At 38.6% G+C, this 25,527-nt stretch overlaps 1 long non-coding RNA gene across 2 annotated transcripts; it reads left to right on the top strand.

Moving 5' to 3' along the window:
• The first annotated feature begins 4,481 nt into the window (after positions 1-4,481).
• Positions 4,482-25,237, top strand: LOC139826535 (uncharacterized). Of its 2 annotated transcripts, none has more exons than XR_011736655.1 (4): positions 4,482-4,565; positions 13,108-13,185; positions 15,597-15,692; positions 25,021-25,237. It is a non-coding gene; the product is annotated as an uncharacterized lncRNA (long non-coding RNA). The 2 variants fall into 2 exon arrangements; XR_011736654.1 differs by lacking the exon at positions 25,021-25,237 and adding an exon at positions 15,804-15,886.
• The last annotated feature ends 290 nt before the right edge of the window (positions 25,238-25,527 follow it).

Below are 25,527 nucleotides of genomic sequence, written 5' to 3'. Positions count from 1 at the left end.
AAAAAAGGAATAGCTCTACTTGCCTGTACAATACCACCACAGGAGGGATATATCTCTCTTCAGCATCTGAATTTGAGTGGAAACCATTGCACTTAGCTTATCCTGGGTTAGGATTGTTGACATAATCTTTAGGGAATAGATGGATCTTTGCAGGAAATCTAATATGAATCAGATTAAATCAATAAAATTGTCTCAAATAAATGAAGATCTGTGAGGTTCTGAAGTAATTGGAAGGAATATTGAGGATCATAATAGTTACAACAATTACCCCCTCTAAACCTAGTTACTGATTTTAAGGAAAAGTCAGTACCATAAACTATTCCAAATACTCCATCTTTTTGTGCAAAGCTATGTGAAAGATTTGAAAGAAATTGTGTTGTTTACAGTTGACAGTAAATGCCAGGATCCATAAACCTGAAGTTTTATTTTGTCTTCTCTGACCTATAGCAAATTCAGCAGTGTGATCGACAAGGCAATGTGTCAGGTACCAAGACAATAACTACTTTAAGACATTTTCTTTTTTTGCTAAGTATACCTGCTTATGAGTTATGTATCAATGAGTAAATCCTAAAGGAAACAGCTGTGCATCATTAACACCTGCTTCCCAAATAAGTGTGATGTCAGAGCACTAAAGAAGTCTGTACCACTATTTTTTTTTGGTCTGTTTTTAAAAAGAAAGCCTGAATCAGAGAGTGAGTGTACTGCATTAGGATTATATCCCCCATGCTCTGGGGAATAAAATGCAGCTGGCGGCTGTTTCTCCGTTTTGATGGAAAAGAAATATTAATGAGTCAGACAGTGTCTCTGACAAATTGTTTCAATTTATCTGGCCTAGCACAAAGAGCACTTTAACACAATGTTACATTAATAATTTCTCTTTATAGCCTCCTTGTTTCCTTGTGGAGGCAGGTGCTGCTGTTTTCCTATTACTTTAAACAAATGTAATTAAGCAATGGTTCAGTGGTTTAACTTCATGAGCCAGATTCTGATCTTTCTTTCCAGGCTGAGTCTGCTAAGTTGCTAAGCTTACTTTGCCTCTTTAGATGAGATCAGGATCTAGCTTGGTGTCTCTCAACCTTGATAAAACTGCTCAGTGATGAAAGCACAGAATTCCTATTTGTTACCAGGTCACTCTTCAGTGAATAACTGCCTAATAGCTTGACACTTTTTACTATCTAGGCATCTCTGTGCATAAACGAACATCACTTGCAAATCACAGGTCAGACTTGACAGGAAAGATATAAAGACTTGTGACTGGACTGTATTAGAGAAGGCTATTCATGAATCCCAAGTATTATTACAAATCATTCTACTGCATCACCTCCAGTATACTGCCTTTGTCTAGTCTACATTTTTAACTAGATGTCTAAGAAAAGCACGGCTATTGTAACAAGAAGAGAGTTCACTAAATCATACCAGCTGCAGTGAGAGCAATTTTAGGCAGCATGCCTGATCTACATAATAATCTCAGCAGTCATTCCTGTGCAGACGCATCAACTCTACCTTTCTCCTGAGAGTGAAGTTGTTGTCATGTTTTACCAACCTCAGGGAGATGCTTTGTTCTGTATCCAGTTTATAGAACAAACAAACCCCCAAAGATTCAGAGCTGGATTGGCGTGCTTCTTTCACAATGTTCTTAACTAGAAAGCCACGTTATTATTGGCCTGTGGGGACCAGTAGGGATGATGGAAGGGCAGGGTGTCAGAAGAAAGTAAGAGGAAGTAATTCAAGATTTCATAACAACCAGGAGAGGCAAAAGTAAAGGCATGAACTGAGGAGAGAGACAGAAGAGGGAGGCTGGCTAGTGCTTGGTACACAGCTATGAGACAGAGAAAACTATTGTTGCAGCTTAGACAAGTGATCGGTCACTGTTGTGCTCTTGTCCCCGGAACCAGAAGTTTTACCTAGTCTGGTGTGAGAAACAGTTGCAAAACTCCATGACAGTCCCTTCTGTCCCTTATTTACTTAGGGATTTAGTGGTGTAAGAATCTCTTATTGCAGCCAGTTGTGTCGTTAGCTCAGGTACTGGCTGCTTGTCTGGTCGAATTAGTGGTTCCAGCATCCTGAAGCTTCGTGTAGATTTCCACTTTGAAAATTTATTTTTCCATTTTAAAAAAAGGAAGCAAATTAGAAATGTTATTGGGGTGAAAATTCAGGTACTTCAAAGCTAGGAATTACCAGTATTTGAGGCAATAGCAAATAATCATGTAGGTAGATAATCGTAAAGATTGTATCATAATGTGTATGCACAAGGGAGCCAATTCAGGTTGCTTAAGCAACTTTGCATCATGTTTTTTTCCCTAAGTATTGAGCACTGGGTTTTGCAGCCTTAAGGATCTTTAAATGTAAACAATCATAACTAATATAACTGTAATGCCTACTCTTGCCATCCTGCTAAGTTCTTAATTTCCAGTGATGTGTAAAACTAACGATTTCTACAGGTGTAGTTTTGTAAAAGAAGTGTTTCCTTTTATCAGTTTAAAATTTGCTGCCTTTCACTGTCTTTTTGTACTCCTTTGTTCTCATGAAGAATGCCATGCAGGAGGTGCTTGATGTATGTTTTCTGTTCCAAATATGCTTTTATATGCATCTATCTTATTTTGAATCTAAATAGCTCCAACTTTCTCACTTTTTCATGTGATTTTATGAGCTGACATCCCTAAGCAGATAAGTAGCCCTTTTTTACAGTCTCTGAGCTTTTTCAGGAAACTTAAAATTAAGTTAAAGATAGAAAACTGATGAAATGGTCAGGATGTCAGAGAAAAAAATATCAGGATAGATCTAAGAATCTATGCTGGCTTCAGCTATTGCAGCTTTTGATGTGTAGAGGAGGTATTAGCAAAAGAGCAGCCAGCAGGTTGATTATTTCTCTCTGTTCTGACCTTGTGAGACATCTGGAGTACTGTGTCCATTTTTGGCTACAAAAAAGATGTTGACATAGTAGAAGGAGTCTAATAGATGTCCTCCAGAATGGCTAGGGGGCTGGAGCCTGTGGTATATATGGAAAGGCTGTGGGAACGGGGTTTGTCCAGCCTCAGAGGGAGGAGGTAGAGATGAGACCTTATTGCAGTTTACACTTACCTGATGGCAGAAATAGGGGTGATAGAGTCAGACTTGTCTTGGAGATGCAGAGTGGTAGGCAAAGAGTCAGAAGCTGGATAATTGGAAATTCAAATTACACAGGAAGAAAATAATCACAATGGGGACAATTAAACACTGGAACAGATTGCCTGGTGAGGTTGTGGAATCTGTGTCCTGATAGATATTCAAATCCTGACTGGAGGCAGCCCTGAGCAACTTGAGTTAATTGGCAGTGCTTTGAGCATAGTTTGGACTACAGAGCTCCCCACAACTTTTTCAAACTTAATCATTCAATGATTTTGTGTGGGACCAAACAGATAGGCTCCAGTGCTCAAGAAAAAAATGATGTTAGTTCCATAAGTTTTACACTAAAATATCTGAACTGCTCACTCACTAAGTTACTAATATCCACTTAAAATAGAATTTAATGGAAAATGTGCCAGGGAACACAATATAAAGTAATTTATTTTCTCATGTAAGCTATGAAAACCTTTTACAGGAACAACCTACATTTACTTGCAGTGCTTTTTAAGAATATTTCTTCAACATGCATTTTTCCTATGAAATATTTTAGTATCATCCTAAGTATCATCTAATTTAGGATATTTAGCTGTTGTTCTAGTCCATTTTGAAGACAGACTAATTTCTTGTTAACTCCAAAGGTAACAAATAAATAATTTTGATAATATCCTGGCTAAGGTATTTTTGTCTGTGTGCAGTCTTGTATGTCTCTGGTGATTTGTTTCTCTTGATTCACACAGTATGTTCCCTAAGTACACCATAAAAATAACATAATCATGATGTTATCTATTCTGTTACTAAGTGTATGACAATACTGTGTTTATGGTTAAATACAGCCTCAAGGACCTCATACCAGTGCCAAACAAGTAAGTTGTTTTCAATTAAGGACATTGTCTCAGTGCTCAGTAAGTACACAAGATTATTTATGTATGAGCTTTATGTTGTTAGAAGATGTGTATTAGTAGTACCCAGCTTTTGTTTGGACCTAACTAAAAGCAACAAAGATCAAGCATAATAATAAAAAAAAATTATGCCTGTAATAAGCCTAGGTCATAGATGGTTTTGGTAGTTAATTTTGTATTGTTGATAAAGTATGGTTACTCCTAATGATTCCATTAGAGCTTAAATAACAGAATTCCACACAAATGTATTTCTACTGAGTAGCAGAAACACGATTTCTCTGGAACTGCAGCTGCTGTAGCTGAAGATTAGGCTCTTACTATCCCTTAGGGAGATTACTGTCTCTGCCAGCTGACTTAGTTTTTATACAGCCAGCGATTTATTAGATTGCTTGCTCTTAAGTGTGATAATAGGCCTTATGCTTAGCAAGGTTTAGAGACTTCCAGTGCATTAATATTTTATGGCAATGACAGTGAAGACACATTTTGTTTACCTAACAAGACAAGCCAAGTTACAGCTGATGTGTATTGGAGATTGGATTTAACCGGTAGGAACTCTGCCAGGTATGCCTTTAATGCTTTGCAATGACTTTTATAATTGTAATCTAATCATTTACATATTTGATGCATCAACATTTTTTTCTAAACAGTACTGTTTTGTGTCACCCAAGTATTTATAGACAACCTTTTCTCTGTAACCATGGTACTCAGTTCTTTGGTACAGACATTTTTTCTTCGCTTAGTTTATTAGATCAGCTGTAGCAATATCTGAAGGCTGAAACAACTCCTACGTAGGATCCCATTTACACCTCTTTGGGAGATTCATTTTACAATGAAATCGATTGAATGTTTCAATCTTGTGAAAATAAACCTTAGTTGCTTTACTTGTTCCATGTGCTGGCCACAATAGGGTCCTGGTTTGCTATCACTCAGTTTCAATGACAGTGGTAACTCCAGGTGCCCAAGAAAATATTTCCAATGAAGGGGTCCCATGCTGATTGCTTTTTACTTCTTCTCAACAAAGCAGATTTATCATCTACTAGTGGTGGAAGATGGAGAGTGAAGATCAGTGGGTCAGATGTCTGGCATTGATTCACTGTGTCTGCAAAAACCCAACTGTCTTAGCTCCAAGGACAAGGTTGAGCATATTTACCAAGAGAAATTGCACATCGAAGAGCCTGGTGCTTCTATTACTTAGGCTCAAGTATATCAGAAGAAACTCTGTCAGCTGTCTGATCAGCAAATACTGATACTAGTAGCTGTATGGTTTCATCTGCAAATATGGTGCTTGTGGCAAGGGATAGAAATAAACCAAGGAGGCAAGATTTAGCTTTGGTTTTGGTCTGTGGTTCTGAACACTTAGACTTTCTGTGCACTAGGTTTTGAATGGACTATTGTAAGGTTTGAGTTCATACAGTGCTTTGAAATAACCTAAAAAAAAGTATCTCTGTAGAAGCTTAAGGTAACCCACACTTATTGTTCTCTAACACACTTATTGTTCTCTAACACTCCATTGCACACTTACTGTTCTCTAACATCTCCATAAATATTATGAAATAGAATACGCAGTTGCAACACCTATATCTTGTTTCCAACATGAGTTTTTAATTGATCGTCTTTTTTGCAGTCTGCAGCCCAGTGATGACTGGTTAGCTGCGTACTGCAGTTTCTCTACTGTAATGATTTGTAGAAGATGTAAGGTACTACCATATCTTCCCACACAGCCTTGAAGGTAAAGTTATAATAAGCTGTGTTCTTAGCCCCAGAGAGTCCCAGTGGAGTTGCCTGTGTGTTGATCAAGGGGGAGCGGATCACTTATGGGACACATATAAAAAGCGCACGTCTAATGCAGTAATAAAAGCTGTGTGGGGGTGTGGGGATGTGTATGTATGTATACCTATACACAAGATAATTTTCAGGAAAAGTTAAACTCAGAATTATGCTAACAATAATTTTTGCTACAGAAGTCAATCTTCTGTCCCGGCTGAACTTGGCTTCAATATTGTGTGCTCTTTTGGCATTCTTCTTGGGATCCACGGGCAGAGTAAGACGTGATCAGTCACAGAAATAATAACAACAAAATGTGCCATTCAGCAAGCCCATCAACACAATTAGGAGCCATGTCATTTGTGACTAGCATAGAGCTAGGTAAGATTTGCATTTACATAGCAAGTTAAGACAAAAGGAGTAAACCAGGAGACTACAATAGGCTTCTGAGGTTACAGTTACAAGACCAAATAATACTGTTTACCAACAGCAGTTGGTGAGGTTGAGTTATCTGGTTTTCCAACCCCATTTGGTACCAATCTGAATCTATGATTTGCTAAACATCTTTAGGTGTCTGACCCTCGGTGTTTCAGGCACTGTGAAAGTTTGCTGCTCAGTCTATGGCCAACAGGACACCCAAATACTGCCTGTGCAGGTGTACTAGGTTAGTAGATGAACCTTACAACTAACTTAAATAACTGGATTTCAGTGAATTCAAGCAGTCAGGATTATCTGATCAGTGTTACTAGCTTAAGCATATGTCAGGATTGCACGTGCTTATATTTTCTAGGGATGAAACAGGAGATCTTGCGAGAGAGGTTGACATGGAGGGGGCATTGCCATGAGATCTAAGCAACCCCTAGGAAGCGCAGCTGACCGGGAGCGCAATGAACAAGGCTAGCAAACAGGGGTGAGGCAGCTAGCACTGCAGTTCATGCAGAAGGGCGAGGAGCAAGGAAGGTCTGCCATCTCAAGAGATTAGTACAGTTAGTGGTTACCACCCTTGCAGAAGGTGCCTTAACTATGGTAGCCACTTGGAAAAAACGTCCCCTGCATTTGCCGTGAAGGAGGTAGCAACACAGACAGAACTGCCAAGGAAACATGCTGCCATCCAGACCTCAGGGTGCAGGGAATGTCAGAGTCTCTCACTGGCACGGAATGGTAAGAAAGAGAACAGCTGTGTGAGGTGTGAGCAGGTGGATGACCTGCACAGCCTGGTGGTGGAATTAAAAGAAGAGTTAGAAAGTTGCAAAGTATCAGGGAGTCAGAGAAAGAAACAGACTGGTGTGATCTAGCTCTGGCCCCCAGGAGACATGAAAGGCCACCACCAAGTAACCAAGACCAAGAGAGCCCATTACCCTGCCCCAGACTGACTGAAGACAGTAGGTCAAGGAAAAGAGGTGAATGGAAACAATTCCACACTCGAGGTAGCAAGTGAAATGTCTCTTTGACCACCCCACCCTCCCAGGTGTCTCTATACAACAGGTATGAGGTTCTGGAAGTGGAAGGCCAGTCAACGGCTCATGAAAATGAAGGACCACCCCGCCATCTACACCACAAGTGCCCACATAATCTGAAAGGCCTACTCCCCCTATTCCGACCACCTCCACAAGAAAGAAAAGAAGGGTTATAGTTGTAGATGACTCCCTTCTGGGGTGTACAGAGGGTCTGATATGCTGGAAGGACTCTTCTTAGGGAGGTCTGCTGTCTTCCTAGGGCCTAGGTTAAGGATGTCGCCAGGAAAATTCCTAGGCTGGTATGGCCATCAGACTACTACCCATTACTGGTTTTTCATGTGGGTTGTGATGAGGCTGTGATCCACAACCCAAAGGCAACTAGAAGGGACTTCAGGGCTTTGGGATGGTTGTTGAGAGAATCAGGTGCACAAGTTATTTTCTCCTCTCTTCTTTCAGTCACGGGCAGTGACATTCGAAGAAACAGATGGCTGCACTCCATTAACACATGTCTCCATGCTTCGTGTCAGAGCCACAATTTTGGCTTTTTTGATAATGAGATGACCTACATGGCACAGGGTTTCCTGATGTGGGACGGAGTTCATGTTACACATAAAAGGGAAGAGGGTGTTTGCACACAAGCTAGCAGGGGTCATTGACAGGGCTTTAAACTAGATATGACGGGGGACAGGGATGTAATCAGGCTCACCTGTGACATGCTGTGGGATGAGACAGCAAGGATAGAGGGCTGAGGTGAAACAGGCTCTAAACTGATGAGCTTGGGGGTGAGCCCAAAGTGGTGATGCTCATGCAATCGCATCCAGCTGGGGAACATGCCAGAACAACCAGAGGAGCGACAAATATTCCTTAGCTGCCTCCCAAGATGAGAACCAGAAGGCAAACAACCTCAAGGATACATGTGGCTGTGGTAAATCTTTCTGCACCTCTCATGAGAAACCTGCATGCTTGAGTAATTGCCTGGAATGTCTGAACACCAACACGCATAGCATGGGGAATAAACAGGAGGAATTAGAGATCTGTGTGCATACACAGGGCCAAGATTTCATTGCTGTGATGGCGACATGGTGGGACAGCTCACATGACTGGAATGTTGTCATGGAGGGCTATGTACTTTTTAGGAGAGATGAGCCAGCAAGGCGTGGTGGACGAGTTGCATTTTATGTGAGAGAGCAACTTGAATGTCTTGATCTCTGCTTAGGGGGGAAAGACAAGCGAGTTGAGTCCTTATGAGTAAAAATTATGGGACAAGCTAACAAGGGGGACACTGTTGTGGGTGTTTACTACGGGCCACCTGACCATGATGAGGAAATTGATGAGGCTTTCTACAGACATAACCTGGAAATAACCACACGATCACATGCCCTGGTTCTCATGGGAGACATCATTCACCCTGATATCTGCTGGGTGGGCAACACAGCTAAGCACACACAGTCCAGGAGGTTCCTACAGATCATTGATGACAACTTTTGACACAGATGGTGGAGACACCAACAAGGAGAGGCATGCTGCTGGACCTTATCCTAACAAACCAAGAAGAACTGTTTGGAAATATCATGGTTGGGGGCAGCCTCAGCTGTCCGCAACCGTCACATGGTAGAGTTCATGATCCTGTATGGAGGAAGCAGGACAACAAGTAGGACTAAAACCATGGAGTTCAACAGGGCAAACTTTGGCCTTTTCAAGGTCTTGTTTGAAAGAATCAAGGAAGAATAGGGGTCTAGAAGGTAGAGGGCTCCAAAGCCAACGGGGTGCATCAAGAAGAGTGTGACCAGCAGGTTGAGGGAGGTCATCCTCCCCCTTTACTCTGCCCTGGTGAGGCCGCATCTGGAGTACTGTGTTCAGTTCTGGGCTCCCCAGTTTAAGAAGTACAAGGAATTACTGGAGGGAGCCCAGTGGAGGCCTACAAAGATGATCAGGGGCCTGGAGCATTTTACTTATGAGCAGAGACTGAAAGAGCTGGACTTGTTCAGCCTGGAGAAGAGAAGGCTGAGAGGGGCTCTTATCAACGTTTATGAATATCTCAAAAGTGGATGTCAAGAGGATGGGACCAGACATCCTTTCAGTGGTGCCCAGCTATAGAATGAGAGGTAACAGGCACAGACTGAAGCATAAGAGGTTCCATCTGAATATGCAGAGAAACTTCTTTACTTCGAGGGTGCCAGAGCACTGGAACAGGCTGCCCGGGGAGGTGGTGGAGTCTCCTTCTCTGGAGACATTCAAAACCCATCTGGACACATTACAGTGTGATCTACTCTGGGTGTACCTGCTTCAGCAGATGGCTTGGACTAGATGATCTCCAGAGGTCCCTTCCAACCCCAACCATTCTGTGATTCTGTGAAACTGTATGTAGATGTGAATGCCATTCACGCATGGCCCTCAGGCTCTTGGTAGGAGGCCAGTGTGACCACTGATGGTGAAAAATCTGAGTATTCCTCCTGTGGGGGCTATGAAAAAAATTTGGCTTGAGAGGCTTCAGGTTACTCACTGGTTGCAGCACTAATTCTGATTCAGCAAAGGGATGATGAAAACAGAAGGCAGTAAATGATAGTGAAAAGACCTTTAAGGTTACATGCTCTAGCTTCTGCTTTTGGTCTTTATGACGTGTCTGTGATCACATCATTTGACCTTCTTTGTACTGGTGGTCTTACACATCCTTCAGGTATTTCCTAATGAGGCTTATTTTACAGTAGGTTTATTTTTACAGGAAAAGTATAGTTCGTGCATACTTTAGGAAATAATTGCTAACAATTATTTGACACACGGTACAGTTTTCTTTCAGTCTGCATTTACATGTTTCCTACAAATGTTCAGATGAGCAAATTTTTGTTTACATAATATGAGTGGAAAGAAAGTGTCACAAATACCAGTGTGGATATAGCAGCCTAGCTCATATGAATCATTCATACTGAAACTTCTTTGTAAAAGTGTCCTCAAAAACTTTCTGTGTGGTCAGCCAGCTTGGAATAGGAAAAAATATCATCTTGTTAGAGTAACATCCACTAAGACAAATGTTTGAGGACATGTGATCACAGAAAATCGTATTTTGGCAGGAGACTTCAAAACATTTGCACAACGTCATCTATAGGCATCGTTCAGAAAAGAAATTGTCAAAACTGGTAGTTGACTTTATTTAGTATTAAAGTGGTTTGGAGATCCTTTTAATCTGTTTTCACTTAGACTGATATTTAATCAAAACCAATAGTTTCCTTCAATTCTAATTAGTTTCTTTTCCTGATTACCTGTAAAAAAGAAATGAAAGCTGTTAAAGAATTCAATAGTTCTTAAATTTGATTTTGTTATTTGGATTAGTGCTTCTTGGTACTTAACCGGTACTATGCAGGTACTTGTCAAAATATGAGAAATAACTATCCAAATGTACAAGACCTTTATCACCAAACATTTGCAAACTGATCTAAATGCACAAATAATAAGAACTGAAAGATGTGAAAAGAAAACCGATTACTGTGTTTTATAGAAAAATTTCCCTAGAGATCTGAAAAATAAGACTAGTTATTATAGAAAAGAACTTAAAAAAAAGTATAGCTTTATATGAGATGTACCTTTAAAACCTATTATGTGGCAAGAAAAACAAAAAGTCATGTCAGAAAAGCTTTTAAAGGTTGTAGCACATATTTATTTTTCAGGAAAATTTCCAAAGAATACAGGAAATAGAAACCTTGCTCAAAGTATTTTAATGTATTGAATTCTCTCTGCCTTGAAAATCATAGTAGGAATCTCCAGGGACTCCTGTAAAGAGGTATTACATCATAAAGCAAACTAAGGATAGTAACCCATGTTATTAAACTGTCAACGTACATTATACTACTATTTATCCACAATTCAACTCAACTTAAAGCCTCACTGTTGGCAGAAAGTTTAAAACATAAAACTACTCTCTAAACATCTAAACCCTAAGGTACTTTGGAAAAAATGTAATAATTGCTCCACTACTCCATTGCAGTATGCGTGAATTTCATTGGTTTAGTACTGCAAATGCTCAACCATTACAAGGAAGGATTATGAAGGATTACCACTTAAAAGGTTTTATTAGTGATGTTGTAGATTTCTCATTTCACAGCATATTAATAAAGATTTCTTGTAACAGACGTAATGAAAAATAAATCTTAAAACCCAATGCTTAAACCTTATTTAATTTCCACATTAATATTTAACAACAAACCCGGTAAAATGACATTATAAAGTCTACCTTCTCAACTAGAGAAAATAGGCCTATTGCTTTGAATGTTGAAATACTGGAGACTGGTGCTATCAGACAGGAATTATGATAAGTAAGAATTTCAGATCTGCTGATAATGTGCTGAGAGAAGAAATTCGAGACATATATATTTATCTAAAGCATCATTGTTAGTTTCAATTACAGCAGTAACAACAAATCTTGAGGTTTATTACAGATATTATTCACCCAACATTTATAGTGAGGGTCATGGCATATAAGAGGCAACTGATACAGAATAAAAAGAGAATCTAATCACCAAGGAGACATCAGCATAGAAGTTTTGGTATCAAATCTTCTATTCTTCTATCAGACAGGAGTGATTGGTAGTATCAGTGGCAGCAATAGGTTTCATAGAGGCTTTTTTTTTTTTTCTTCCCTGGTGGCCTAGGAGAGAAGACACAGAAAAACAAACAGGACGGGAGCAGATACTAGATTGACTGACTGGGGGTCTTAAAGGGCAACCACTTGACGAACTGATAGGTCTCAGAGGTCTTGAGTTGATGGTGATAGATATTCGTGGTGAAGATTTGTAGTAAGGCTATGCTAATACATTAATTATGTTTATTTTTATCACTGCATAATCAATACACTGAGAAAACTGTTGCAGAAAAGATCTCTACTATGATCAAGAAAAAATTAGAAAGTCAACCCTATTGAAATAATTCCTCAGAGCTATCCTATTTAGCTTAAATGCATCTTTCCAATAAAAGTTGAAATATCAGAGTCTACAGCAATTAAAAGTCAATAGTGTGGTAGGGGTTAGAAGTTGCCAAAAGCATGACTTAGGACAAGAATGTGGGAAATTGTAGGAATTAAATCTCTATCTCTATTTCTCCAATGCATTCAGAATGCCCAAGTGTCCAAATTCTTCTGTTAGAAAATCAGCAATGAAATAAATAACAAAATGGATGTTAACAGTTACCAACATTATTTGTCACTATCAATTTGTGATACTGGTCTTTAAATATTTAAAGTTCTCAGCCTCATTGAACTATCAAAGAGTACATTTTTCTTACTCATAATGACAAACAATTATTCAAATTATATGACCTAATATTCTTTCTAAACCATTATGGTTACCATTAGATACATGGTGGGGTTTTTTTGTGTTTTTTTGTTTTGGTTTGGTTTTTTTGTTTGGTTGGTTGGTTGGTTTGGTTTGTGTTTTTTTTGTGGAAAATAAGCTCAGAGTACATTCTCTTTTCTTAGACATATTCCTTTCCAGCAGTCCTCACAGTAGGAAACTTCATTAGGAACATGTGAAGATAACTGAGAAACAAAATGTCTACTTTAAAATTTATTTACAGTTTTCTTGAGCTAAGCTGTAGTTGAGGAGTTTTTTTTACTAATGAGAAATTACAGCATGCAAAACACCGCTGCCAAAGAAAGCATCTGTACAGACCCTGTAGTGTGCATCTCAAGACTAGTGTTTCCTGAATTTATAAATATTTGGAGCGGAATGCAGTTCGGCACAGTCTTTTCTGGAATCCTTCAGACTTCTGCCCAGGACTTCTGCTCACACTCAGGACTTAGACTTTTGTTTGCCTCTCCCGTGTTTAGAGCTGATATTCTGTGGCTACTGGAGACAGAAAAACTCACCATGGTGTTCTTCTTTCCCTGTCTCTAGGTTATTGTTGCACCTCAGACAAAGAAATACGAAACAATGCTTGACATTCTTTGACAATGCTTGATTAAAAATATCATGGTAAGTAGCCAAGTGCTTTTGAGAAGCTAAAGAAAAGGAGCATTCCAGGTTTCAGGTTAGTTTTTTACAACAGTCAGACTGCTTTCAGGTAGATTCCTATGTTCCTTTGTAATAGAGGAGGTGTATGCAATTTTCATCATAACTTTATTTTCTATATTCAAACGCAAAAGCAAAGGTTCACTTTGCAAAAATGTGAAAGGATATTCTTAATGCCCTGATTTTGTTTCCTCTGTACTGTGGAGAACATTTATATCAGACATATTTTCAGACATATTTCTGGAGATGCTGCTGTAACTTGCTGTATAGCAACAATGCTGAAAACAACTGCATTAATGTGCTGGAATTATTTCTAATGGCTGGGCTGCAAATACACATTTCTGCAGAAATAAACAGTGGTTCAAAAGACCCTGAGATGTTCTTTCTTCACTTTATTCCAAGATGTTTGTGAGTTACTCCTTTATAAGTTATCAACTGTAGTAAGCCTCTAAAAGTTGTGTGGTTAATTCATCAAGAGAAACTATCTCCCAGCTCCCCTATTTCTATGCTCCATTCACAAGGGGAAGACAGGACATTTCAATACATTCATAAAACACTTAGCAGTAGGAAATTAATTCTAGAAGTGATACTCGAATGTGAATATCAAATAATGACATCAGAAGCATTACTGTAAACAATAATACATACAGTAGCAGATTTGTAAGCATGAGCATTTACAGGCTCTGTAGGAGTCAGGACTATATAGGCAACACCTGACTAATTTTTTTTTTTTTTTTAACTAAGTGCAATACTTTGCAGAATGAACTTTTGAGCTTTTAGCATTTAATCAGTTGTCAAAAAATCAATTCAGGCAAAATGTCATGGCCATCATGAACAAATAATCCCACAGAATTTGTACTGTTCTTTGCCAGCTAATTAAACCAAAAGCCATCTGGGGTACATAACTTGGTATTGTTCAGTTCTGTGGGAGACTGGCACTCAGACGTAAAATTAGTGTGGGAGGCATTTCCCACACCCACCTGCTCAGCTCATCAAGGACAAAAAAAACCTTGCAGCTGCGGACATGCTATTTTATATTTCTAAGCTGATATTTCTAAGACTGCATTAACAGTGGCATGTTTCTTTACCCACAGGAAATCAGATGTAGTAGTTGTCTGGACATTTCTATTTGGAACTCCCTTTCTCAATTTCCTTTCATACACAACTTCTCAGTGGGTCAACTGTATCCATTTGTTGGTAAAGCATCACGGCTGTTCACAAGTTGGTCATAACTTTTAATTAGGTCATAGATGCCAAATAAGCAATGATTTAAATGCCCAGCCTCAGGCATGACAAAAGCACTGACTTTCTTCCAGGAAGACCTTTCTGTGGTCATAATTCTGCCCTGATTTCTCTTCCCTGCTGTATCCACTTACCATTGTCTCATGTGTTCCCCTTCCCTCCTGTCCCATGAATTTCAGAGAACCTATGCAGGCATCTGCATCTGCCATTAGAATTGGATGCTTGGCAGTTGTGGGAGTACTCTAGGTCTGCATTTTATTTTTCAATGAGCTCTCCAGGCATTTTGGAAAAGATGGAGCTCAGTGATGTCTTATTTACTGGAAAATAGCTCCCTGTGCTTCACAGCAAAGCCTGGGAAAGCTTCGGAAGTGTAAGGTGGCTTGCAGAAATGCCAAGCGGTGAGGAAGAAGCAATGCTGGCAGCATCTACATTGGAGATGTTTCTCATTGTCCCCATATGGCCTAAACCTCTTTTTTTTGACAAGCACTTTTCTCTCTTCACTGCTGCTGCTCATTTACTCTGTGGACTAATTACTCTTATAAGCACAAAACAAAAGCTTGCTTAATAGAATAAACCAAAGGCTATTTGTGTTATAAGAATTTTTGAAAATTAGCAAAATCAGCAGCTGTTCACATACGATCTGTGACTGGAACAAAGAACAAGAGCAAGCAGTTATACAATCCACTGGCATTCGGTATGGATATTCTCAGATCAAATATGCTTTGCTTAAGCTGAAAATTTTCAAATATGTTTCCATCATTGTGTAGTAGCAGGACCAATTATGCTGTTAGCTGTTACAGAGACCAAAAAAGCCTTCTTTTGCTCCAGCAGCTCAGGTGCAAATTAATTCTTCCCAGTGGCATGAGCAGGTCAGTTTCTGCCAGTGCTGGTTGAAGGTGTTGCTGCTGAGCTGTCTAACAGTCTGGAGAACTTCTGCACTTCTGGCAGTACATTTCAGCCTTGCGAAGTCTGGGTTCCCGAGTTAAAGCCTTTGAGTCAAAGATGAGGGCTACGTAAGTTAATAATGAAAATATTTGAATATGGGGTAATATGATTCTTAATGGCTTGTCAAGATCTGGCTCAGTGAAGCAGCATTGAATGAAAAAACTGAAGGCACACCATTTTTTCTCCAGGTTTGAACTCCCTGGATAGTAACTCAGTATGATATCAGTCAAATGGCAACTTTGATTACTTGATGATGATGATGATGAAGTCAACTGTGGATTCAGGTGAGTTTGAAGTTTGTTGATGAAGCCTGTAAAACAGAAGAAAAAAAAAATAGTATGACATGGCAGCAAACAACCAGCAACAAAAGTGAGAAAAGGCTGCTTGTTTTACAGGAGAAACTGTGCTAGTGGAAGAGAAAGGATGCTGAATCCCTTCAAGATCTTGGACCTAGAGGGTACATGAGATTAAACAGGAAAATGAAGCAGAAAAACAGAAAACTTCTGTATTCTGTTTTATGCGTCTTTCTTATTCCATCAAAAAGAGTATTTGTTTTTGAAATACTGCATAATTTGTGTTTTATTTGCTTTTGCTACTACACATCCTGTACATCAGAGTGCCCTGTAATGCAGGGCTTTGGGAAGCACAATTTTTTCATGCCAATTGTCATTCTCAGTTTGCCCCATCTTTACCCTGCAGTTTGCATCTGTGTTTTCTCTCCTTCTGTTGTTTTTCCATTCTGAACATTCTAAACCTTACTTCTTCCACTTTAAGTTTTCCTGTGTGCCATTATGCTCAAAATGTGGTTTTAGACTTTCTACCTGGACACAGTCTCAATAGTATTACTGTGTTTCTGCTTCTTTAGGTACAATATTAAAGTACCAATAAGTTTCAGTGGTGTTGGATCAAACCTTGTGGTACTAACATCTAAGATAATGAATGCGTTATAATGTGCAGTTGTATTTGTAAAAGAGTAACACATGATACTTACACTTCAGACATTTTCATAGCAATGAAATTAAATTTAAGAAGGCATCTTTGGATCTGTGGTTAGATGACTGTTACAAAAAATATTATTTTATGAGTAATTAATTCAGCTGAAAAGCTATAAAGAATCTTAGAAACATTTGCTTTCATGTTTTATGCATCTCTCTCTCTCTTTTTTTTTTTTTTAAGCTCATGTCTTCAATGTAAATGCCGAATAGTTCAGAGGTAGAAAAAGTCAAAATTTAAGACACAAAATTAACATTTGTTAAATTAGTTACAACTTGCCAGGGACTATTCTAGGAATGTTCTGTATGTCTTCCATTAATGAATTGCCATTTTCCTGTTGAGGGTGAAAAAAAAACCAAAAACAAAAATCACCACCACCACCAAAAGCTACAGGAAAAAAAAAAAAGAAAAAAATCACACCAAAACAAAACAAACTCAAAAACCCAAACCAAACCCAAACCAAACAAATAAAAACAAAGAAACCCCTAAAAACCAAAAATGGATTTCCTATAATGACAAGACTCATTTAAGAGCAACTATTTTTAGTTTCCAGGTTCTTCAGCAGTAGCTAACAATCAACTATGCCCCAAGCTGTTCATACCACAGTTGAAATAATCAAGGATTCTGGCACGTGAACAAGAACACAGTGTTAGTTTTTGCAGCATTTAAAACAAAGATACAATCATTGCCAAATAGACAGGGATAAGAGTGTTAGGGAGAGAGATGTTATTTCAGATTGAAATATTTTATGTCAAGCAATAAAGTAACAACTATACTACGTAAGTATATAACCTCCCCCAAAACTTGAAACAATTTCCTAAAAATGTGAAGATAGAATAAAACATAATAACAAATGGTTATAAGACCACTGTGCTGTTGTTCACAGAACACACCATTAATCAGAGTAGTGCAATGTTAATATATACAATATTAATATTTTCCCCTTTATCATCGTTGTTTACTGATGATCTGAGTGTCAGGTATTCAAAGGTAACACAAGTTAAAATTTTATCTCAAAGTTGTATATTTCACGATTGGCATCTGACAGTTGTTCAAGAAAAGATTGATTTCTCACATCTCATGTGTTGAGGGATGGACATTAGGTGTTGAGCACTAGCACAGTTCAGAATAGATGTGTAAGTCTCTATGTATTTGCGGTGGTTCTTTTTAAAATTATTTGTGACTAGCTGAGAAAAAAGTTTAGAATGAAGACTATTTGACATTTTCAAACCTGAAATAACTTTTAAAATGTGTCTATTATATGCATGCCAATCAATGACAAAGGTAGCTACAGCATATACGTAAGTTTTACACTGTGAAACAGCACAGATGTGCCATAGGGAGAATATGGAGCATTTATATCATCTTAGATAATTGTCACTTATATGCATAAAGCTTGAGAAGAGCTAGTATGTAGCAGCTGTGACACTACTGAAAGTAAGGACACTTGTCAAGTCTGAGGCTGCCCCAGTGTAACATACTATGGAGATGGGTGATATAAAAGTTATGTCATGTTCATTTAATTATGTCATGTTCATTTAATCTCTGGGTATAGCTATAAGATGTCCAAAGTGTACAAAAAACGTTACACAAAGTTGTTAGCAAAATAAATTTTGTGATTGTCCATAATATTGCATTGGGAAAAATAAGAAAAAAATGCTTCTCTGTGACAACAATCATCAAAAATACCAAATGGTTCTGCCTGTGTGGGGAGAAGGAGTAGGAAGGCTCCATGTGGGAAGAAGGAACAGTACAACTCTTTTTCATAAATCACTGCCTAAATAATTGCACATGAAACATAATTAGAAAGTAGTTTACAACTCTATGACATTACAGTAATGACAAAATATATGCTAATGAAAAACCTTTGAGGAAAATTATGTATCCTATAGCTGTGGGTAGTGCTGCTACAATTTCTTGTCTGATATGACTGGTTTTGTTTCCTCCTCTCTGCCCTCCACCATGCCAGACCACGATTTTCCCAGAGCTGTCACATTGATAATCTTATTCAAAGTGGGTTTGATCTAGGTGTAGTGTGAGACTATTTTATCAAAAGCTGAAGTTGCACCTTTTCTTAGCGGCCAGTATTTTCCTGAACTACACAATACATCTTCTCACGTGTATGTGGACCTGAACAGCACAGACTGTCCTCCTGTCAGGAGGGTTTCACACCTTGTAGGGCTGACTTTCTGTTCAGGTGAGTGGCTGCTTCTGCCATCAGCCAGAAAGCCAGCGAAAACAAGAGGAGAGCAGGTAGGGCAAGTGATGATTGCTCATTGTGAGGGGGGAGGATAAGGGAATTGTTGCTAGGCAATAGATTTCTGGATGACAGATCATCTCCTTTGCTAAGTGACCAGAGTAATTATTTTTGTGCAGAGCTGGAGACTGTCACTGGCCTGCAAAGAAAGAAATAGATATATAAATATACAAAATATATCCAATCCTTTTCTAAAACTGAAGGGGATGCAAGAATGAGTTACTTGTCACATGTATGCTTTCCTTTGTCTCTCTGGGGAGTTTTCTGGTTTTCTGAGCTGGTTACCCTGATGTCAATCAGGTTTGTCAGATCTTTCTTTGGGGTCATCTCCAGCTGCTGCTGAAGCATGTCATCCATGCCACGTTTGTCAGTGCTTCCAGTCAGAGAGGTGGAAAGCCAACAAGCCAGCATTGCTCTTGGACAAGCTGCAGCAGCAGCAGGTGCTCACTGCAGATCGGTAACAGCCACTTAAAACCCCAGCACCCTTGCCAGATTTCTTCTGAGCAGGATTGTGCTGTGCTGCTGGCTCTAAGGAACACTTCCGACCAATACTGAAACAAGAGAGAGAGAGAGATTCAAGAGAGATAAATAGCTCTGGCCTTTACTGTTTGTGTCTGTGCTGCATGAGAAGGCATACAGCTACACTCTTAAATTTATTTTGTGGTGTTTCGTTCAGCCATTAGGTCCTGATTTTGGATCCTGCAGATGAGCATTTTTCTTGCTTAGTAGTCTTACTCAAGAATCTCCAGGACATGTCCTTTAAACCCAATGGCAAAACCATGGATTCTTTTTTTTCAGACTCCATAATGTAGGCAATATTATTTGGGTTGGGAAAAATCCAGAAATAAAAGTTCCATAATCTTTCTGATAACAATGGGTTTTGTCACCAGAAGCGATACAGGAGCATAACGTAAACCAGCATGCTTACATATCACTTTAGGGTTGAGTCTAACCCTCTAACTACAACTTATTACAAAACCTTAAGCAACCTAAATATTGCCTAGTTTTGTGTTTTATTACAGATCTGAAACTGAACCCAGGTTCATGGAAAGGGTGGTGTGATTTATTTATTTATTTATTTTCCTATAAAGCTCTCTGAAAAACCTGGGAGTTATTTTGAGGCTTAGCATTCAAAACCCAGTGAAAATCAGCAATTCTGCTTTCCTCTGTGGGAATATCTTTTAATGCTTCATTTGAACTTGAAAATCAAAGCAAACCTCAGGCAACAATTTTGGAAAGATCAAATGTGAAGAGAGGGTTTGTATAAATGTCTGTCAAGCAAAACTGCTAATTCTGTTCAGCCTGTGCTTTTGTGTTGCTGTGCGAGGTGCTATTCTCACAGACAGTGCTGAGCTCCATCCCCTGTCTTGCTGGGTCCTGTTAAAGCAGAACATCGACACTGACAGTCCCAGGTCCTGCTGGAAAGAGCCCCAGTGCAAGCTGGGGCATCTTGTAAGTGACCTGGTGAGGGCACTGAGGAGAGACAGTGAGGCCAGGAACGGCTGAGTGATCACTGGAGTGGCTGGGAGATGTGCTACTGCAGGACATCAGCCTTGCAGCATCTGTCACAAGGGGTGATCCTTGCAGAGAGGATGGAAAAGAGTGGGAGAGAGGCTTCTTTCTCTGGACTGTGGATAATGGTCAGTGTTTTAGGCTAAGGCTGTTTGCAGTTCCCCTTGCCAAGGGAAGGAAATTGATCCTAAAATGTGTACCTTAAATATAGGTAGATGCAGCCCACTGTAATTATCTTCAAAGCATGTAGTTTTTCCTGCTCCATGTTGCTGCTGGTACAGTTCTAGCTAAAAGAACTTGCCTGAAGCAGCAGCACTTCTTTTTCATCTGCTGCTTTGTTCTCAGGGGACCATCTGTAGTTTTCAGCCTTGGTGCAAGAAGATCAAATAGCTCTGGCAGCTTTTGTAGCAAGGTAGGATGTCATTTAAATAAAGTGATGCACATGTATGGTGTAAGTCAACCTCCCTGCTGAGAGGGCATAACAAACAATTAAAGAGCAGTTTCCTCTGGGGATGAATGGCTTTCGGGGAGCTATTCCAGTTCATATGTGAGTTATATATGTATTACTAGGGACAAGTGATCTTGTAAAGTGAAACAGCTGAGAAAAGGCTCTGACAACACTGTGGGTAACCACAAGGGAGCTTGTCTGTGTTTGCTGATGAGGAGGAGAATTTTTAGTGGACTTCAGTCAATAAAATGTGTTAAAGAAACTAGAATAGCCACAGCACCTGGTTGAACAGCAGAACATGTACTGATAAAATATAAACTCAACGAGATGAAAATCACTTGTTCAATTTTAGTTTGAAGAGCAGAGCTAGATTATATCCAGTTTACTGCTTGGCATGCTGCTGTCCAAAAGGAATATGTGCATGCATATGCACTAAAGGCGTCAAAGCCAAAATCCAAAATTAGATGGAATTACATGGAAATATCACAAAATGGGAATGCATCTCCAGTTTACTGAGAAAGGGATAAAAATGGGGGATAAGGGGACAAACAGAACAGATAAGCAAACTACTGTAATCAGGACTCATCTTCTGATAGCAAAGAAGTAAATTTTCCACAGGTGACAGCAGGAGCCATGTGTTGTTGGGTCATGGGCTCATACATATTGTAGAGGATGGGCAAATGAGGTTTTATGCTTATAACAGCTGATGACTGCTAGTGAGGTGACTGAGAGAACTCAGTGATACACCTACTGAATTGACAAGCAGCATGAGTCCTCTACAGAAGTTTCTAATGTCTTCTGTTGAAGATTTGTGATATATGTTGCTAGAAGAGTTGTACTTAACAATTAAATGAAAGGTCACAAAAATATATTTAGAAAATGCAAATTCTTCCAAAGCTTTTCTGAAATGTTCTTTGAAGTTGCATCTTTGGGAACAACAGAGGAAAGGGGACATTTAGTCCAGAACTCAAAACTGTAGATGAAAGGAAGTTGAAAAGTGGTTTGACATTTTTGAGAGATGAATAATATTAAGAAACTTGACCCTGTATAAAAGGAAAGTTGCTGTTTCAGTGATTGTGGACAAGACTGGAATTTTAAACCAATAAGTGGAAACACTTTTTATACAGAAATTCAGTGCAATATAATACATTAACGTGTAATATTTTAGCATATGAAATCAAAAAGACTAAGGGCTTTACAGGAGAGATATGTTAAATTCACTGACCTAAGCTAAATGGTCTTCTCTCAGAAATACAACTTGCTTGACTAATAATCTTATCCCATTGTGCTTTATCATTATTTAATAGCTAAAAGAGGTTATTGAAAAGATTTCACATTAATTTAATGTTTTGCAATCCTGGTATTCAAACATTGTATGTTAAACCATTGCCTCAAATTTTATATATAGTGAATCACTAAGGATTGCCATAGCTACACCATTTATTGCTGATATATCATAATTAATCATGATGTCATTTTGAGATTATTATTTAATCCCATCTGCCTACCTGAACTCTTGTTGTTCATGGGACCGATCAACACAACATTTCATTCTTATAGTTTTAATACAGAGTGGAATAGAGGTAGCAAAAGATAAACACAAATATGTGCAGTCTTAGAGCTGACTTTAATGCTTTCATCTATCAGAAAGAACTGTAGTCTTGCTACTGTTGCCCTTTTGTTGATCTCTTAGAGAAGTTTTATTTTATGGAAAGCCATTTGGCATTGCTTGCTTCAATTTGCTTTCTTCTGATAAGTGCACTCTATGGCTTGCAGCACTTTGAAGTGACAGCAATTCAACTCTTTCACAAGTAATGTTAACTTTTCATTGTTTCCAGTTGTGTTAGCAAGCCCAGGTTTCTGTTGTTTTCTCTGCAGTACTTACACTTACTGTTTAAAGTTTTCTATTGGTAAAAAAATAAGCTGAACTGCTGCCCCCAGAAAATCTAAAACCAGGGTTTTTTTTAATAAAGTATATTCTATACGTTTATTTTTTTTACTTTTATGTTAATATTTATATTTTTACATATGCAACAATGCCTGCAGAATGATTCTCCCTTATGCCTAGTCTGAATTCTTGTGGGGCTTTCATTTTGACACTTTTCTCCAGACAGGATGCTTCTGTTATTGGTAGAGAAGAGTGTGAAATGCTGTCCTAAACAAATAAAAAAAACTATTTGTTTGGACCGAAAGACTAGAAGTTGTAAAAAGCTCTAGCAGGATTACATTTAATCACGGGTGTGAACAACATGAAAATATGCAACTTTATTCCTATAGGATTCTCACTTAGCTTTGTAGATGTTGTTTGATGTTACAAATCCTTATTCATGAAACTAAGCTGTGTAGAACAATGTATATGTACATGGGGAAGGCTGATTTTGAACACTGTTGGAGATTCATGATATAGGCTCAGAGAAAATATTTTAATATAACATCTTCAAGCATTTTTACACAGACTTTTTGGTTTGTTGTCATCCTGGGAAAACTTCAAACAACCTTCTTCAAAAGGGTAAATTGCTGTTGTGTCACTTAAGAGCCTTTTTACAGATTTGGAGTGAAAAATATTTTTAATTTAAGACATGAAGTTAGGTTTCTGAGCATGATCTGTGTATAGCAATTTACAATTATTGAAATAGTTTGATTTAACAGGCTGTATCTCTCGAAGAATGAGGAGCACTCACATTACAATGCACAAGCTCACAAGTCAGAACCCGATCACTTCCAAACTGAAGAGCTAATAAAAAATGTGAAGTACTGTAATAATTTCAAATTACTCTATATTGCACATTTCCAGGTCTCTGATCACCTCCAAATTCAAGTGCTTATAAAACTGCTCCAATAATTTTAAATTGCTATGTGCAGAGTGATTTAAAATTGTTAAAGTGCTTCAAAGTTTTTTAATAAGTACTTTAATTTAGAAGTGAGTTGAGCAATGCTCCAGTATACCTTCAAGAGATTATTAAACTGATGTAAAAATTTACCATCTGGAAAGAAAATTAAACTGTTTCTTTAAAAAAAAGGAAAAAGGTGGGGGTGGGGAGAGAGAGAGAGAGAGGAGAGGGGAAGGTATAAGAAGTAGCAGTGTGGTAGTGGTAGAGAATACAAGGATAAGGCAAAGAAAAATTATACCTCCAGACCTCAGAGAGTAATAGGACACCAGTTTCCTTGCTGTGTGAGAGGTGAGTTAATGGGACTTATAGCAGCAGCCTAAACGAGGACAGGAGTCTGTCCTTAAAGTTATAGCAGCACCACACCAAATGTTACGTCAAGATGACAGTGACAGAGGATAGGGATCCTCATGGTTTAGGAAGAGCAGAGCTGACAGACACAGAATCTCTCAGGCTGTTCAACATATATGTTGATACTGAGCTGCTACACAGATGCAATTTTTTTCCTTAGTGTTCCTAGTGCTGTAAAGTTGTGTGGTACTCTTAAGTTGCAACTGTTTGTGTAAAATAAATTGTTTATTTACTGGTTTCTGAAATAACAGTCCTAAGAAGGACATTTCTACCTGGTAAAATACGCTTTCCGTAACTGTGTTTCTTGCTTTTATTCCACCCCAACCCAGCATTTTATTACATTTTGCTACTAGAAACTAGGAGCAAATACACACATTCATTAAACACAGCAAATTAAAAATGTAACTGCCATTATAATAGTGAAATTTGGACTTCAGGTGTTTCCTCAGTTGATGTAACACTCTTTTGTTTTAATAATTTGTCTTGAATTTTGACATATTATTTACTAAAAATAACAAACAACAAAACAAGCAAACAAAACAAAAACGAAGCTACAAAAAAAAAAAAAAAACAACCAAAACAAGAGAGGCCAAACATCAGACCAGCTACTTGTAAACCACCAAACCGGTCATATAGCTATCAGTTTTGTATGAAATATTTATCCAAGCAGAAGCACTTATGTGATAGCCTTAGCTGAATTACATTGTATGAATATGTACTTTTCCTGGATATATCCTTGTTACCAATTCTCAGAGCTTGGTCCAGGCAGACTTCTGTGAAGTGCAGCCTGTGTTGAGATATTTGAAATACTCACAGAATAAAATATACAGAGCTTTTTTCTTGAGGGATATCCAAGAAGAGGGTGGGCTCAGTTGGGTGCAATGAGCCAGGAGGAGCTGGCAGGGGCACAGGGAGGACAAGGAGGATGTTGGCAACCAGGAATCAGAAGGCAGAAAGGGGTGAGACAAGCTGCTATTTCTCCTTCTGTTCTCTTTTTCATTTTGCTACTGAAAGGATGGTGCTTTGATGGTGGGAGTGCCTGCTGTGTTTTCAGTACTCGCCTTGACCTTAAATCGATATTGATTGATTTTGTGAAGACCTGAAGTCTCTGACCTCTGGCTGTCTTTGCAAAAGCACAATTAAAAGGTGCTAATGTCTTTCAGTTGCTGAAAACACCGGAAATATATGATGGACAAGCCCAAACACAGCTTGTAACCTCATGTGACATCTTTGGCATTATTTGAAATGCACACTGAGGTGAGTGCCATAAGAAAAGATTTCTGTATTACAAACTCAGGATACAGAGGTAGGACTAAGGTGTACATTGGAGAGGGAGCAGGCACCACCCTAGAAAACTCAGAGTACTTTCAGAAATAATAAACAAGTACACAGCTCGTGAGTGTTACAGACTAGTATATAAACGCGCCTTCGCAGGCTGATTTTAAATTAGGATAGAGACAAAATTTTAAATGAGATTCTGTCTCCTTTATTGTTATGTGAGTCTGGCTTTAGTCCTCAGACATACAGAAACATGTTAATTGTCCTTTTTTTTCGACAGGAAACAATTCTTTGGGAACAAAAAAAGCCTTTCCATATGGCTGTGAAATAAAAAGCACTACCCCACTGATTAGTCATATGTGTGGCCTTTAAAGAACTGAACAGAAAGATCA

This window comes from Patagioenas fasciata, chromosome Z (assembly GCF_037038585.1).
Source record: "Patagioenas fasciata isolate bPatFas1 chromosome Z, bPatFas1.hap1, whole genome shotgun sequence".
NCBI lineage: Eukaryota > Metazoa > Chordata > Aves > Columbiformes > Columbidae > Patagioenas > Patagioenas fasciata.
This window is presented reverse-complemented; position numbering and strand designations above follow the sequence as displayed.